At 40.6% G+C, this 17,655-nt stretch overlaps 1 protein-coding gene across 1 annotated transcript in view; it reads right to left on the reverse strand.

The window, feature by feature from the left end:
* The window catches only part of LOC141128479 (C4b-binding protein alpha chain-like), a 143,613-nt gene extending 126,450 nt beyond the window's left edge, over window positions 1–17,163 (reverse strand). The window contains exon 1 of the mRNA XM_073615785.1: window positions 16,919–17,163. The gene's annotated coding sequence lies outside the window, so the exon portion shown is untranslated. The remainder of the gene's footprint in view (window positions 1–16,918) is intronic.
* Between the last annotated feature and the right edge of the window lie 492 nt (window positions 17,164–17,655).

Below are 17,655 nucleotides of genomic sequence, written 5' to 3' on the forward strand. Positions count from 1 at the left end.
AGATTCCTACTTTTTGTTATTAAAGAAGAAATCCATGTGTGTTTGTCTGTGCAGAGTGGGTCTAATGGGAGTAGTTTCATAATTAACTGTCAGGTGTGCAGCTGCAGGGCACTAATGATGACATCTGCTGGGCCTGCATCCCTTTAGATGTGCTCCTATTGAAAGTATCTTTCCAAAAATGACATATTTGTTGCAGGGGATGCCTGAAATCTGACTTGCATCTTAGGCAGACTTCTGGGAAAATTGGTGAACTAATCACACAAGCAGGAGTATGTTTCTGGGGAGTGTTCAGTACACACTCTGTGTACAGAACAACTCCTGGTAGCCATATTGCAGTGGCTGCAGATTGAAAAGGAAAGGTAATTTTTAATAACATTCAATTACAATTTGATTATTGTCGCAATTATTGTATATGTGCTATATTATTTTTTTCTTCATGAAAGTGGAGTTACCCTTTAAGTTAGTCTGAAACAGTTTTGCCTGTTAAACCTGCCAGTAAAGTAAATGCATTGATTTTCATGTTTTGCAGAATGACAGCACTGTTCATTCTGCAGGGAAGTATCCTAGTAGCATCTGTATGTAGATAAAGCTAATTGCAAAACACCCGAAGGGTCTAATTAAAGTGACTGGGTGTGTTCCTCTGAATTGAGGGCATATCACAAAAAAAGAGCCCTCCAGATGGACCGCCAGCAACTTTTTACCAGAAGGAACCCTACGGTTCCCAAAGATAGACATGAATCCCCCAGAATTATTACCAAATACGGTGCCCAATGCAAACAAGTTAGGACCATTCTCAACAATCATTGGCACATTCTCTCTGGTTCCCCTGCTCTTGGTGAGATAGTGGGAGAACGTCCCCTTCTCACCGCTCGACGCTCTCGGAATCTAAGGGATCATTTGATCCACTCCGAATATCAAAGATCTCCTACCCAAAACTGGCTTACCCAACTTCCCCCTCTAAAAGGTATGTTCAAGTGTGGTAGATGTGTCATTTGCAAGTATGTCGAATGCACGGACGTGTTCACCGATTCTGACGGTAAGAGACAGTTCAAAATCTACAATTTCATCAACTGCAATACCACAGGAGTAGTGTATATGCTCACATGCCCCTGTGGCAAAAAATATGTGGGTAAGACAAAAAGGAAACTAAAGGTCAGAATCGGTGAACACGTCCAAAGCATTCTTAGCAAAGATGACGAGCGTCCCATCCCTCTACATTTCCTCAATTTCCATGGGGGGGACCCCACTGGGCTTACTGTCAAGGGTATCTACAGGTTAAATCTTCCCCTCAGAAGGGGTGACTTCGACAGAATTCTCTGCCAGAAAGAGAAAATGTGGATATATACCCTTGACAGTATGTCCCCCCATGGGTTAAACAATGAGTGTAACCTGTCAATGTTCCTCACTCCTTAGTTCCCCGTTAAGATTTATTACCCCCCCCTTTCTCATTTCCATGTAGGTAACACATCTATTTAGAAACATACATGCCCGATCCCTTTCTTTAATCATACTTTCTATTTCCTTATTCTAGCACTGTTTCTTTCTTTATTCTAATTCTTCTTTCTTTTTCTTTCTATTTTTCTTTTTCTTATAGTAGTTTTTGTAATTTATAGAGGTGGTGCACCCACGGACTGGCCCGTTCTATCTATTTACATAATTTTTGTTGTCTTCCGGTTTGAATGGCAGTCTATTCGTTGCGCTGTTGCCAGGCCAACAGATAGCTGATGTAACCACGTTTGTAAGTGGGAGGGCTATTTAAGTTGTTTGCTCTGGCAACGGCGCATGCTCTGAGGAAATCCCTGTGACGGATGAAACGCGTCAGCATGACGCCATCACGCTCCATCTAGCGTACACACAGACCCACCCACCAGCCCTGGGTATCCCGTCCGCCTTTGTATGAAACCTTGTTGTACGGAACCAGGAAGCGGATGCTGATCCACGCCGCATTCAGGCGGCACATCCTTACACGCCTCCGCTCCTCACTATTCCTGCTGGAAACTGAGTACACAGATCTACGAAGCCTTATTCAGTTGGCCTGATCTGGATGCAGCTGTTCCGCACCACCTGAGATGGTCTAAGTAGGACTGGAATGATCTGCATGCCTGCCGAACCTCGGTATCCCCGGACTGGTGAGACTGTATCTGTTCAATCGTGACTGCTGTCACTATAGCTACACAGATGTCTCCCACCTACTGTTCAGTTTAGATGCTGTGACCACTACCGATGCAGGCATATCTATAGCTTCATATATGCACAGTCTCTACATTACCACCTACCCACCTTACTAGCATTGTACCATACTCAGCTGCCAGTGCCCTAACCAGCTAACCTCACGTAACATACCATAAGGCTCATCCAAGGCCTGTCACTGGCATCCTGCAAGGCGGACTCCCCTCAATCATACCTCTGCACACACCTACCTCCCAGCCTTGACCAACAATTTTGTTGAGACACTTATGAGACTTTTTTGTTATGCTATGCTCCATCCATTAATCAAGCTGGACGTTTTTGTGTGTGTGTTTAGTGGTGGCCATCTGTGTGTTGTTCTGTTCTTAGACAACGTTGTCTATTTTATTTTCTTAGTGGTGGTCTTTGGTTCACTTAATGTCATATTTTTTGATTTTGTGTTTGGTGTATATGTGGAATTTTTCAATTTCTATAATAAATTATTCATATTTTTGCTAATTTGCTGGTTCCTTGTTGACGAATTCTTTTTCCCTGGGTGGAACTGGTACCCATCCCGTTCCTTCCCCTTGGGTCCCCCCTTTTTTTGTGAAATGCTCCAAAATGGGACACAGATGGCATAAAAATACCCAGAGAGGTATGGGAAAATTCCAGTGCTTTTACTTTAAGCAGCAGTTTTTTTTCCACTTTAGGGAAATAAATAAATGAAAAGCCCAATTAGTTTTTGTTTTGATACCTTTCCATGGCGGGAATGCTAAAAAAACTTCTTCATGCTCTAGCATAGGGCTAGCATAGCCCTCCTGGTCTTCCTCTGTGGCCCAGAGCCTGTCCCTTTCTGGGTTAAACAACACTTAAGCCACCCTGGGCTCACAGGAAAATGCTATAGCAAACTATACTAGTCATTACATGAGTGCAGTTTATTGAAGTATTCAGGCCTAACCCAATAATGATGGACAGTGAAGGAGAAATGACCATGAGCATCACATGACTGGACAAAAGAGATCAGGAAAAAAAGGTGTATATATGAAGATTTTTTTGTTAAACAAATGCTGGGGGTGGATGACTGAACAGGGAGGTGGGATGGACAAGAAAGCTGAAATTGGGCTTTAATGCCTAAGGCTCCATTCACACCTGAGCGTAGAAATTTACTGGTGTTTTTTCTGGCGTTTTTTGGTGGTTTGTGCAGCTTTTTACAAGTGTTTTACAGCTTCAGGAGGTTTTTGTTTAACCAATAGAAAGCACTAGGGGGAGGAGAGGGAGGGGAAATTAAGGATGGAGAGTTGCTATTTGAGCAGAAAACGCTCAAGTCAGGCGTTTCTATTTAAGTCTATGTGGCCAAAAACGCTTGTAACATGTCAAAAAAAAGCTCATGTACTTTTTTGAGCGACAGGCATTTTGCTTCAGACAACAGAATGCTCAGATGTGAACAGGGGCCATTGAAATGAATGGGATTTGGCTTGTTGAGCGTTTTAGAGCTACAAGCTTAAGCACAAAATCGCAGACACAAGTCTGTTTACACCTGCCTGTCCATAGAAATGAATGGACTGTCCGATCAGGTCCGCCTGAAAAACTAACAGGCAGACCTGATCAGAACGGTTGTTTGAAAGAGGCCTAAAGGTGTTGAGCCTTTGTCCCTCCTTCTGTTGTGCAGTGATATGCCATTTACAGCAGAATGATGGATGCTGCCACTGTGCTTTGTAAACAGCACAGAAAAGTGAGGGGGGGTAGAAGCACAGCGCTGCTGCTGGTGTTCATCTTAGACCTTGTTCCACTACAGAGGTGGAAATGCGGTTTCTCACGGTACATATGAGAATCACTCAGCAGAGCTTAGGCTTCATTCACAGTGCTGATTTTAGGTCCAGCAGCAGATTTGTGGGTTCATTTGGCTGGAATCATAGGTGGTTCTGGACAGATGCAGTCACTATACAAAATGATGAAATGCTGACAGGAACATCAGCTTTCCACTGATTTTTTGTGTGTATCTGCACATGTAGGGGTTACCTGTGTCTAGCGACATTTGACAGACTGCCTTAAGGGTTGGTTATCTGTTCCTAAATGCGGGTAACTGGGTAGGTACATTTGCACAGACGGAATCTGCAGCTGTCTGGAATCACCTGCGATTCCAATTGCAAGAATCCACAGGAATTTGTTGTGTAACTTAGGTCTTGGGGCTCCCTTTGGGGGGGGGGGGGGTATTTTTATATCCCCTAACTGTCCCTTCCTTAGGCTGCAGACAAAGGTGTCCTCACACAAAGCAGTGAGAGAAAATTTTGCCACAGGAGTTAAGCAAGGGGCGAATATTTTCCCTGTCACATTCAGCAGCCAGTAGCACCGTTGAACGTGACCCAGTCAAGCAATTCAATTCATGTGTTTTTGGCAGTGGTGGTACTTAAGGGGTTAAAATAGGCAGCTGCCTATAAAATGACTCTGAAAATTGATCTGAATGCGGATCAGTTCTCAGCGGTGCAGCACCTCTAAAAAACTTGGCCTTAAAAAGCTCCTGTAGTAAAAATAAGGCCCCATTCACACCTATGCGAATACACCGCATCCAATTCACAGTACATTTTAAATGCATTCATTTGAATGCATCCGGTTCACATATGTGTGTTGCAATCACACTGCGCATGGCTCTAAAAATGTGTGCGTTTTCTGGGCATTGCGGTGCGAATTACAAGCACATTATCTTCTATGGGAACGCATCTGATTCGTTCTGAACATGAATTCTCTCCTTCTCACTACACCCCCCCATCTCCCTGATCTGCAGCTACAATGGTGAGGAACCGCTGAACAGCTGTTTTTTCTCTTCCCAGCGAAAACGGAGCTGGAATTCGCACCGCACATGTGTGAACCCAGCTTTAAAAGGTCAGTGCTTATGGAGTTTGGCTTTAAACCATGTAAATTAATACTGACTGTTTTAAGTAGCCCTGGCAGCATCAGGTTACATTTAAGCTCGATTCACATCTATGCATGTTGCTTTTGAGCGTTTTTGCAGTGCTTTTTGCGGTGCTTGCTGCCTTTTTTGAACATGCGTTTTTTTTACAGTGTGTTTTTTTTATACTGTATACAGTGTAAAAAAAAACCCGGTACTTGCATTTTGGATGCGGGTCCATTGAATTCTATTACATGCAAAATGCTGCATTTTGCATGAAAAAAAGTCCTAGACCCTTTCCAAAAACACAGAGGCACAAAAATGCATTAATGTGAACATGTTCCATAGGAACCCATGTTAAAAAATTCCCATGCATTTCTGCAAAATGCATCAAAAAACGCATTAGTGTGAATAGAGCCTTAGGGCCTGTTCACACCAACACCCATGTTGAAATGCAGCTGCTGGTGTGTTCTGTGAAATAAACAGGGTCAATGCTCTGATTACTAAGCATCAAACTTTTTGCCACCGATTAGCTGCAGGATCACTTGCAGGTGATCACTACATAGCGACTACATGCGAGCAACTGCAATTAGCTGTGGGAGCCGGCAGCCTCTCCTTCCTTTCAATGGAACTGGGGCCAATGAATTATTATTCTGGCCAATAAAATGAAATAATGCCCAAGCTCTTCACACCTGTAAACATGCCTAAGGCCCCTTTCACACGGGGCAGAACCGCTGGACGGACTCTGCTAGCTTAGCGGGGGAAAATCGCTCTGTTGATCCCCACTGAGCAGGGGGATGACATGTCCGTCTCTGCTCACTGTGCAGGAACAGACCTGTCAGAGCCCAGCTGTCCTCTATGGGGAGATCAGATGAAAACGGACAGCCTGTCTGTTTTCAACTGATCCCATCCACTGGACAGATGGCAAACGTATCGTCATTCGTCTGTTTTCAGCGGATCCGAGCGGACTGATAGTATGAAAGGAGCCTTAAAGCTTGTAAAAACGTTTATAAGTGTCAGGCTTTTTTTCTGCCAGGAAGAAAGGCTACTAGAAGAGTTTGCAAAACATCTTGTGTGCATGAAACCTTACAGTTAGGTTTCCTTTAGGCCCCTTTCACACTGGGGCGGTTTGCAGGCGTTATTGCGCTAAAAATAGCGCCTGCAAACCGCCCCTAAACAGCCTCCGCTGTTTGTTCAGTGTGAAAGCCCGAGGGCTTTTACACTGAAGCGGTGCGCTGGCAGGAGAAGAAAAAATCTCCTGCGAGCTGCATCTTTGGAGCGGTGAAGGAGCGGTGTATTCACCGCTCCTTCATATTGAAATCAATGGGACAGCGCGGCTATACCGCGGTAATACCGCGGCTATAGCCACGCTATACGAGGGGTTTTAACCCTTTTTCGGCTGCCAGCGGGGGGTTAAAACCGCACCGCTAGCGGCCGAATACCGCGGTAAAACAGCGCTAAAAATAGAGCTGTTTTACCGCCGATGCCCCCTACCGCCCCAGTGTGAAAGGGGCCTTATTGTATTAGCGATGTGTGTTTCTTTTCCGATTACAATAGGTGGAATGGCCAGTGATATTGCTACTTTGTTTCTTTTATGCAACAAGCTATTTTGCTTTTTTGTATTCAACAAGCTGGTTAAATAAACCGACTAGTGACTTATGTAAAGAAGATCAGGTGTTGATTGTTTCCTAAGAGATATGTTTTATAACAGGGGTGTACAACGTGTGGCTCAAGACATCTATCAATGCAGCACAACACAATCGGAAATGTATTTAAAAATGTTGATTTTGTTTGGATATTTTTTTTTAAATGCATCTATACTTAGTGAACACATATGGTTCAAGAAAAACATGACAGTATCTCTTTACTGGTCTTTTACAAGTTTTATCTTCAAGGAAAATATGCCACTCTTCACAATCACCCCTTGTAAATTTTCCTTGTCAAAAGAAGTTTATTGAGTATACAATGTTATAAAGATACATAAAGATACATAAAGTAAGTTTACAAGGATCTATAAAGTAAGCTCATTGTTTTACAGTAGGGTTTATATAGGTAAATATCATGAAATTTCAAATATTAAACATTGGGTTCACGTAAACCTAAATTAAAGATATATATCATTTCCTTAGTTACTTTTGTAGGTATTTAAATGATTTATACCTACTATACATATTGTTTACAAGTAGAGTGTATATAGGTCAAATAAATTCTGATAATGAGCTTTAATCGTAAGGTGGAGAAAAGGAAAGAGAAAGAAGAAAAAGGGTTGAAAGGTAGAGGTATGGTCCACAAGGTTGTCCCGCTCGTCAGTTTATTATTCTTTTTAGTTCTCTTTGAAGCCTTAGAATGGGTGTCTCTGTAAGTCATTTAATCTGTTACCATGGCAACAGGACAGAGTCATTGAAATTTGACAGGAACTGTTGTTTTATCCAAGGATGCCAAAGTTTTTCAAATTTTGGAATTTGATTTTGATCGATGGCTACCATCTTAGCATGGGACATTGTATTATTCATTCTGTGAATTGTTTCTGCTAGTACCAATGTAGGAGATTTCCATGCCTTGGCCACTGTTTGTTTTGCAGCCGTTATTAGTTGGATCATAAGTTTGAATTGAGAGAGTGTTAACCATTCCGGTTTTAGATTAAGTAAAGTTAAATATGGATCTGGTTGTATTATTTTTTTAAATATTTTAGATGCAATCACGAAGACTTCCTTCCAGAAGGTTTGGATTACTGGGCACGTCCACCATATGTGTAAATATGTGCCTATTTCTGGGCATCCTCGAAAACAAAGAGTTGAGGTATTAGGTGAATATTTTGCCACTCTAGCGGGTACAAGGTACCAGCGAGTTAGGACTTTATAATTTGTCTCCAGTGCTAAGATGTTGGGTGAAGATGACTTAGATGTGAGCCATATATTAGACCAGTCCGTGTCTTCTAAAGTTCGTCCCAGGTCCTCCTCCCACCTCTGAACGTAAGAGGGTCTATTAAGATTTGCTACTCCATATAATTGATTATAAAGTGATGAAATTGTACCTTTAGCAAATGGATCTTTTGTACAGATTGATTCAAAAATGGATAATTGGGATAATGGTGTATCCCCCTTTAGGAATGGTGTATAGAAATTTTTGATTTGGAGATATCTAAATATCTCAGAGTTTGGTAGATCATATTTTTCTCTAAGCGATGGGAATGAAAGGAATGATTTAGATGCTATGAAGTCATTTAGTGTCTGAATGCCTGATGTTGTCCAAGCTTTAAAAGAATTTGGGTAGATCCATGCCGGATAAAAGGCCGGATTTCTGATAAAAGAAAGGAGAGGATTGTGTGGAGATTGTAACTGATATTTGGTTTTTAGTTTATCCCAGAGAGATAAGAAGTGTTTAGTTATGGGATTATGAATTTTAAAGCGGTCTTTAGGATCAAGCCATAATAAATTTGATATTAATAGAGGGTCATTTTCTGAAGCCTCTATAAATACCCATAATGGGATTTCCTGTTTTGCATGGTATTTGGACAGACTGGCCAAATGTGCTGCTCTGTAGTAGTTAGTAAAATTAGGGTATCCCAGGCCTCCTTTATTTTTGGGAAGATGTAGTGTGTGTATAGGTATACGTGGTTTAGAAGAGCCCCATATAAACGAAGTTGCTCTTTTTTGTACTATTCTCAAAAAATAGGAAGGAATTGGAATAGGGAGGACTCTGAATAGATAAAGCAATTTGGGTAGAATAGTCATTTTGATTGCATTAATCTTCCCTATCCAGGATAAAGGAAGTTGCGACCATTGTTTTATTAGATTTGTGATCTGTCTTAATACAGGAGGATAATTGGTTGAGAATAAGTCAGAATGAGATGCTGTTAAATGAATTCCAAGATATGGGATTGATTTTTCTGCCCATGTGAATGGGAGTGCAGCCCTAGCCGGGATCAATTCCATGTTTGTGAGTGAAATATTAAGCACTAGGCATTTCTTAGGATTAATCATAAGGCCGGATAGGGCTGCAAATCCATCAAGAGCTGGTATTAAGTTAGGACCAGAGACCTGTGGTGATGATAGAAAAAGTAAATCGTCTGCAAATATACATAATTTGTGTGTAATACCTCCTACTTCATTGCCAGTTATAGTTTGGTTTGTTCTGATGTATTGGGCCATGGGTTCGAGTATAAGGGCAAATAATAAGGGAGATAATGGGCAACCCTGTCGGGTACCTCTTTCGATATTAAAGGCTTCAGATTTGTATCCAGCATATTTTATATAGGCTTTGGGTTTATTATATAATGCTTTGATCCATGTTAAAAAGTGGGGTCCAAAACCCCATTTTTGTAATGAATATTGCATATATTGCCAGGATACTGTGTCAAATGCCCTCTTAACATCGAGAGATAGAAAACATAAAGGGATTTTCCGTTTTTTAGCAATATGTGCCAATAACACTGCCCTGCGTATATTATCGCCTGCCTGTCTATTTGGCATGAAGCCTACTTGATCTCTATGTATTAATTTTCCTATAATGCTATTGAGGCGTTTTGCTATTATTTTTGCTAATAATTTAATATCGAGGTTTAACAGAGAGATAGGCCGATAATTCACACAGGAAGTATCATCAGAAAGGGGTTTTGGGATCATACAAACAATTGCCATTAGTGTTTCTTGCCGAAAAGAATGTCCATCTAGAAGTTTGTTAAAAGTTTCAGTGAGAATGGGAGAGAGTATTTCTGAGAATGTTTTATAGTATAAAGCCGAGTAGCCGTCTGGGCCTGGTCTTTTGTTAAGTTTTAGGTCTTTTATGGCGTTAGCAACTTCATCTATAGTTATAGGCTCATCCAAACTGCTTTTTTGATTCTGAGATAACTCAGGTAAGGTTATTTTTGAGAAGAAGGATTCAGCTTCTGTAGGATTAAATTCATTGTTTGTCTTGTATAAAGTTGCGAGATGTGAGTGAAATTTATGGACTATTTTAACTGGATTACAAGTGTAAACATTTTTTGATAATTTCAAACGTATTGGTTTGAAAGATTTGTTAGTTGAATTTAATGCCCGAGCCAAATATGTACCTGGTTTGTTTGTATTCATGTAGAAATTGTGTTTGGAGCGTTTGAGGGATTTATCAACTGACTCAGTGAGAAATAGATCGTATTCCAATCTAGATTTTTCCAGATGAGATTTTGTACTCTGAGATGGATTATCTTGAAATGATATGTAGGCTGCATTAAAATTGAGTTCTAGTTTTTTTGCTAGATTTTTGGGTTCCCGTTTAAATAGTGCCATTTGTCTTTGTATTGTACCACGCAAGACAGGCTTATGAGCTTCCCACAGTGTTATTGGGGAGATGTCTGTTGTGTTATTAATTGATATGTATTCCTTTAAAGCTTGTTCAATGGCCATCTGATGTAGTGGGTGTTTGAGCATTATGTCCGGTAAGTACCACGTTGGGTCATGCGCTTTTGGTATGGCTGAGGCTATAGTAGTGTATACTGCATTATGGTCAGACCACGGAATCGGAATTATATCTGATGCAATAATTTCTGGTATCATTCCTATTGTTAGAAAAATATGATCTATTCTGGTGAAGGTTTGATGAGGGTGCGAGAAATAAGTGAATTTCTTTTTCATTGGGTTACTTTCTCTCCATGAATCTACCAGATTGTATTTGGAAAGAAGTTGAGAAAAAGGTAATCTAGAGGTTATTTTGGATGGTGTAAAAGGTGATTTATCTAGAAATGGGAGGAGGACCTGGTTCGAATCCCCACACATTATCACTGTTCCTATTTTGTGTGTATTAATCACTTGTAATATATGTGAGAGGAATGGTGTAGGTTGTTTGTTAGGAGCGTAGTAGGAAATCACCGTGATTGCTGTATCCATTATATAACCCATGAGTATCAGGTATCTACCTTCTGGGTCTTTAATTTCTGATGATAAGGTGAATGGTGTGGATCGGTGAAATGCAATTAGAGTTCCCCTTTGCTTGGTACAGGCAGAAGCCGTGTAAATTTGTTGATAAAAAGGAGAAATATATTTTGGAGTAGAATCTTTGGTGAAGTGTGTTTCTTGGAGGCATACTATGTGAGCCTTCTTGTTATGGAAAGTACGGAAGGCTTTGGTCCTTTTTTGAGGGACATTTATTCCCTGAACATTCAGGGAAAGTATATTCAGTGGTGCCATGGCAATAGATCAAATAGTTTTGACTTACTTTTTGTTATGCAGAGCTGACTGCGCAGATCAACCTGTGTGGACTGAAGAGATGAATAGATAGAAAAGAAACCAGTGAATTCTGGAGTAAAGAGTAAACAAAAAACATATGAGATTAGATGATACATTGTATAAATTATTTTTTGCAAGTAATCACAATTTACCCGTGAAAGAGAATAAATATCTCTCTCAGGGGAATAAGTGCCTTCGTCACACTCCCACATAATATGGTTGGGAGAACGAGGAGGGCTAATGGGGGTACACGGATCTTCCGCTTACAGGAGAGAAGTGCTATGTCAAAAGACATCAAAATGATGTTTCATTAATTGGAGTGCAGAATATAGTTTTTGTTGAAATTATTTATTCCAGGGTGGTTGTATATGGTTAGTCTTGCCCTAGGCTAAATAATTCAGTTAGAAAGGTACTGTTAATAACTTTGGTATTGATAAAGATAGTTTGAATTATTTTGGGATTTTAACCCTTTTAGAGTAAACAATTACATATTTTATTCATATGTAACTGTTTAGATATGTTAACTCATAAAATTGAGGTTGTATTGCTTCAGATTAGAATAAACAAAAACATAATTCTAGGAACTAGTTAGGTAATAATATATTTGTTTTAAGAAAAGAAAGAAAAAGCTTCCATTACTTCTGGATTATTGAACATATTTGTCCTAAAAAGTAATAAATCTATTGTTATTACCTGATAATATATAACTGAACAAGAATTTCCTTATTTCACTTATATATTCTAAGGCTATATGAATCAGAAGTAATAAGAAATATAACTGGAATGTAACATGATCCCACACAGTGTGTGACTATCAGAATGCAGTTACATTCAGTTATAAATACAGGTTTTTTATAGAGAACCATCTCTTAGTATAATAAATGAAGAGATATCAGGAATTAGGATGTCAGTCCATTGAATCTTCTTGGTCCATGGATGATGTGGCATAACGGCCTCTTTTGTGAGAATGATGATTCCCATTTTGTTCTGAAATTTTCTGGGTGCTGCCTGAAGGTGAAGATGATGCCATTCTTCTGCGTGTGGGAGAGTTGCTGCTTGTGGGTTCTGTCAGATTTAATTTTAAAAGGGTTTGTTGTAGTTCATCTGCTGATCTGCTTCTGTAAATTGTACCTTGGTGGTTAAATCTGACTGAAAAGGGGAAGCCCCATTGATACATAATGTTGTGGCGTTGCAGTTCCATTAGTTGGGGTTTCATGGATCGTCTTTTAGTAATAGTAAGTTGGGATAGGTCAGCAAAAATTTGATAATTGTGTCCTTGAAAATTAAGTTCCTTTTTTTCTCTTGCAGCAATTAGTATTTGTTCTTTCGTTCTGTAATAATGAAATTTTGTGATTATATCACGTGGGGGTCCATCTTTCTTTTTGGCTGTGAGGGCTCTGTGTACTCTGTCCAGTTCTAAACGTTCAATAGGGATATCTGGCTTTAGTTCTTGTAATAGAGCAGTAATAGTAGATTGCAGGTCTGTCACAGTTTCAGGTATTCCCCTTATGCGCAAGTTTGAACGTCTGGCTCTATTTTCGTAATCTTCGAGCTTAGTTTGAAGTATTAAATTCTCTTTTTTTAATTGTTCCAATTCTGTTATATTTTCTTGGGTTGTAATTTCAATTTCATCCATTTTTATTTCTAAGGCTGCGGTGCGGTTTCCCAGCTCTCTTATTTCTTTGGTTAGGCTTTGTTATTTGGTCTGAGGTTTGTTTTAAAGCCTTATGAAGCATCTTTTCAAATTGTAATAATATTACTGGGGATACTGAGGAGGCTTGTGGAGAAGTTTGTGAGAGGATTTGTTCTGTATCTGACTCAAATGGAGAGTCTTGCTGTGACATTTTCTGTCTGTGAGAGCGCCCTGATGCTGTATCTTGTGAGGTGACTGGAGCTGCTTCAGCTGCAGTGAGTGCCTGTGAGCTCTTTGTGAGGTGATTTTTATTTCTGCCACGGTTTCCTCCCAGTACCATATTTCCTGCCCAAACTTTCACAGTTTGTTCCCTGGGGCAAAAAGGTTCAAATGGATACCTTTTGAGCCTGCAGGCTCCGCTTTGTCCTTCTCTTCTCTCCTCAGCGGTGTGGAGCTCTAACAATGCATGTCTGCTCTGCTAGGCTCCGCCTCCTGCTCCTCAACCCCTTGTAAATTTTAATATTTTTCGGCAGCACCTATATTTGTGAGCAACTACTTTCAAAGAAGAAGCACGTGAAGGGCCAAATTAGAACCAAAATATCTGATGAGCACCTTGAGAATTGCTACTACATCCATTGAACCAGATATTGATGGGATAGTTTATCAAACTGTGTCTAATATTGCGCTAGTTTTATGCTTTTTTTTTTTTTTTTTTTTTTTTATTATAAAAAAAAAAAAGTATAAATATATATATATATATATATAACGAATTAAGTTTTATTACTCAGGCAGGTACATTATCTATCAGTGATCTTTAACTTGTGATCTACCTGACTTTTTCTGCTCATCGGCTATCCTTATTGCTAGTGTATTTTATGTGTGGCCCAAGACAATTGCTCTTCTTCCAATGTGGCCCAGAAAGGTCAAAAGACTGGACACCCCTGCTTTATAAAGGAATACTACTGAATTTATGTCTCATTCTTGTTAGACCTGATGAAGGGTCCTCATGGGCCCGAAACGGTAGTATTGGTGAGTCTTTGCTTCTAAATAAAATGTAAAAAGGTGTTGCAGATTGGATTTTTCATTTCTATACAGTATATCTAGTGGAAATTGGGTAATCTCTGCTTTTTGCTTTGAATAAAGAGGAGTGTTTTTTTTTCCTGCGCTGGGCTGAGAACTTTGGAATTACCCAATTTATATGTACTAAAAGAAGTGGGGGGGGGGGGGGGGGTTCTTGGATATTTATACTTACCTAGGTGAATGCAGCATCAGACCAATGCTGCAGCTGACCCCCGCCATCCCTGCACTGAGAACCAAGCCACCAAAGGCTCGGTTCTCACAGATCTGAGAGGAGAGCTGATGACTGTCAGTCAGCAGCTCTCCTGCTCTGTTCCTCCACACTCATTAGAGCGCTGAGCTGTGGAGGGACGGGAAGCGGCCATCTCAGCGGCTGGCTGAGACTGCCAACAGTCAAGGCAGCTGGCGGATCCAGACTTGATCCTTGACTGATCCTGGTGACGTCAGCGGAGAGCAGACTTCAGACCACTCTCCACTGAAAACAGGTGACAGGAGTGCAAAATGAATTGCACTCCTGTGACCCATAGGAGAAGCTGAGCCCAAAAAGCTCTGGCTGGACTTCTCTAAGAATGTTTTCAAAATATAAAAGCAGGTTTGACCAGTGTGAATGAAGTTTTATAGTTTTCCCCAACTCGTCACTTGCTGGATAGTTTGGTCTGCATGTCAATGTGCATAAAAATATAAAAGAATTTAAAAAAATGAATCCTTATACTGAATACTATCACTACAAGTATTAACCACACATTTAACATAATACAATCGTTTTTATGCAAAGTGGCTCTTCAAAGCCTCACTCACACTGGCATTGACAAATCTGCAGTTAGAGTATTTAGAGGAGATTTCATCTATGCCTTTATATACACATTTATGTCCTCATGCAGGCAGGCAATATGGCTGATACAGTGTAAAAACCTGGCTTTTTGGGGCAAGCAGAGGTGCAGCATGCAGCTTGTTAAAATCAATGAATTGTTGAAATGGGTAGCTAGATGCTGTTTTGAGCAGTGCTCGCATTTAGGGCCATATATGTTCAGAGACCTGCGTGCGAGTACCACTCAGAACAGCATCCAACCACTGCATATCAGTCTGTCATTTATTCTAACAGTGGGCTGCACCTGTGCCTCCAATTAAAGGGTACATGCACACACGTGGTTCACACAGCCAGCCATAGAAATGAATGCCTGTACGCGCTTGTACTCATGAAAACACCAATACTCTATTGCATCGACCTTTACAATTGTTTGCTATATGTCCCAGCAGTGAATAGCTTTAGTTCTAGTGCACTATGGTAAAATGCTACACTTTTGCATGTGCTTGCCTCCAGGTGGCACTGCAGCAGAAACAGGGCACATGGAAAACTATTTTTATGGATAAGCATCATTGACTGGTAAAACACATTGAAAACAATTATTTTCTATGTGCCCTAGCAGTGAATGAGGTTCATCCAGTAAAGAAAAACGCCAGTCATCATGGGAATGAACCCTTAGCCTAGGTTGATACTGCTGCTGCATTATCATGGAATCAGGGATTTTTACACGCATTTTTTATGCGTTTTCATGTTTCACAGTTTTTTGGGGTTTTTTTTTTTAGTAGAAGGTAACTGGTGTTAAACACAAAACCCTATCAAAAAAACATGAACATTTGCTTTTGATTAGTTCCTACTGAAAAATACAGGGGCAAAAACATGCACTATGCTGCACCAAAAAAGCAACTATACCTTTTCAAAAATGGCGCTGCACCATGTTACATTGATGTGATAGGGAACCATAGAAAATGAGTGGTTAGCACTAGTGTCTTTGGTTTGAAATCCAACCATGGCACTACCGCATGCAGTTTGCCTTGTGCCTATGAGGGTTTCCTCCGGGTACTCAGGTTTTGGCTCAATCTCCAAAGACATGCTGATAGGTTAATTGGCAACTGTCGAAATTGTCCCTAGTATGTATGAATGCGAGCTAGGGACCTTAGACTGTAGTGCTGCTTATATTGTCAGCGCTATACAAATAGCTGTAAGGGCTCGTTTACACTTGCAATTGGAAGGTGGCAAAACCCCACTGTTATGCTGGGGTGCTTTGCACCGCCCGCGACAAGAATTATACGCTCTCGTCCTTGGAACGCGGCTTCGCCCACTGAGTGCTACCCATTCAGGTAAATGGGGCAGCGCTGCAACTGGTTGTTGTCCTGTATTCAGGAGGTTAAAGCAGGTGTTGAGGAGCCAATACAACCCTCTTCATATACAAAACATGTGTAATTGAGCCATATTACAAACAAAAAAAAAGAAATTATATATATCACACACACACACACACACACACACACACACATGAAAAACTTAAAATTAAAAAAAAAAATACATAAATCAAATAATGTAAATTTCCATTGCCATCCACTGAAGTGTGATGGTGGACACAGGAGAAATCACAAGAAGATTGGAGATAGTCGGAAATCATCTAAACTCACATGAAAGCAAGTACATTACACACAAACCATAGAGAACCTGATCAGGAAGGTAGAGGTTTATCTAAACTTCCCAGATCATTCCCTGTACAGAGAAAGAGGCGACCAGTGCCGACACGTCCAGTGGTCTCTATAAACAACAGCAGTTACTTTCACTTTCGATTCTGATGACTCATGTCTTTTCCGCTACACAGGGCAGGCATGTGACAGCGCTATTTACACATACAAGTCTGTTATGTCCCAGGACAGCGAACCATTATAATTTACACCAGAAATAGGATATCCGATCCCCACCTGCTGTCGTTCTTTATTACTAGGAGCGGATCTGAGACAAGGATTAAAGTTATAGCCAATAATGACAGAGGGCAGCACATTGAGCACACCACCATCCGTACCGCAAAATGATAATAAAAAGAGCAAAAGTCCACAAACAGTAGTAACCTGAGCACCAAGTCAGGCTGATCTATGAAATGTTATCATTATATGGCGGTAACAACTCACCCGACTTTATCCCAGACACTACAGATCGTCTCTACACACAAGATTCTCCGCCGTCCACCCAGCACAGCTGTTCCCGAGCTCCTCTACTCACAGTGATCATCAGCTACGCCTTCCCTGATGTCACAGGACCAACTTCACACAACCCCACCAATCAGTGACAAGAGCTGCTTTTTCTAAATCAACAGTGACTAAAGCCTTCAAGTGTGTGATCAAGGTGTGCTAAGTGCGGCTATCCCCGTCATCGTTTCCGTGTTCCCGTCATCCTTTCCCAATTTCCCAATCTCTATGTTCTGTTACAATGTCAGCTAAGGATGACTACAGATCACATGATTAGTGGCCTCTGTAACTTTGTACATTTTAACAGATGAGTTTGGTCAGTTTGCAGATCAGGAGCAAGAAGAAAGTTTCCTGAATGCAGCACAAATAATACACAAAAAAGGTTAAATAAAGACACCAGCCCATCTAGTTCACCCTGTGTGCCTGTCTCCACGTCAATAATTCCTATATCCCTGTTACTTGAGATCGTCAAGATTCTCATCTAATAGTTTTTTTTTTTTTATTTAAACCATCAACACTCACCCGCTGACACTTCTGCTTCTGGAAGGGAGTTCCACATCTTTACCACTCTGACAGTAAAGAACCCTCTACACAGTTTAAGGTTAAACCGCTTCTTTTTCGGTTTCAGTGAATGGCTGTGTGTCTTTTTAAACTCCCTGCCACTGAATTTTTTTTCCATA

Source organism: Aquarana catesbeiana, linkage group LG02, assembly GCF_042186555.1.
Source record: "Aquarana catesbeiana isolate 2022-GZ linkage group LG02, ASM4218655v1, whole genome shotgun sequence".
Taxonomy (NCBI): domain Eukaryota; kingdom Metazoa; phylum Chordata; class Amphibia; order Anura; family Ranidae; genus Aquarana; species Aquarana catesbeiana.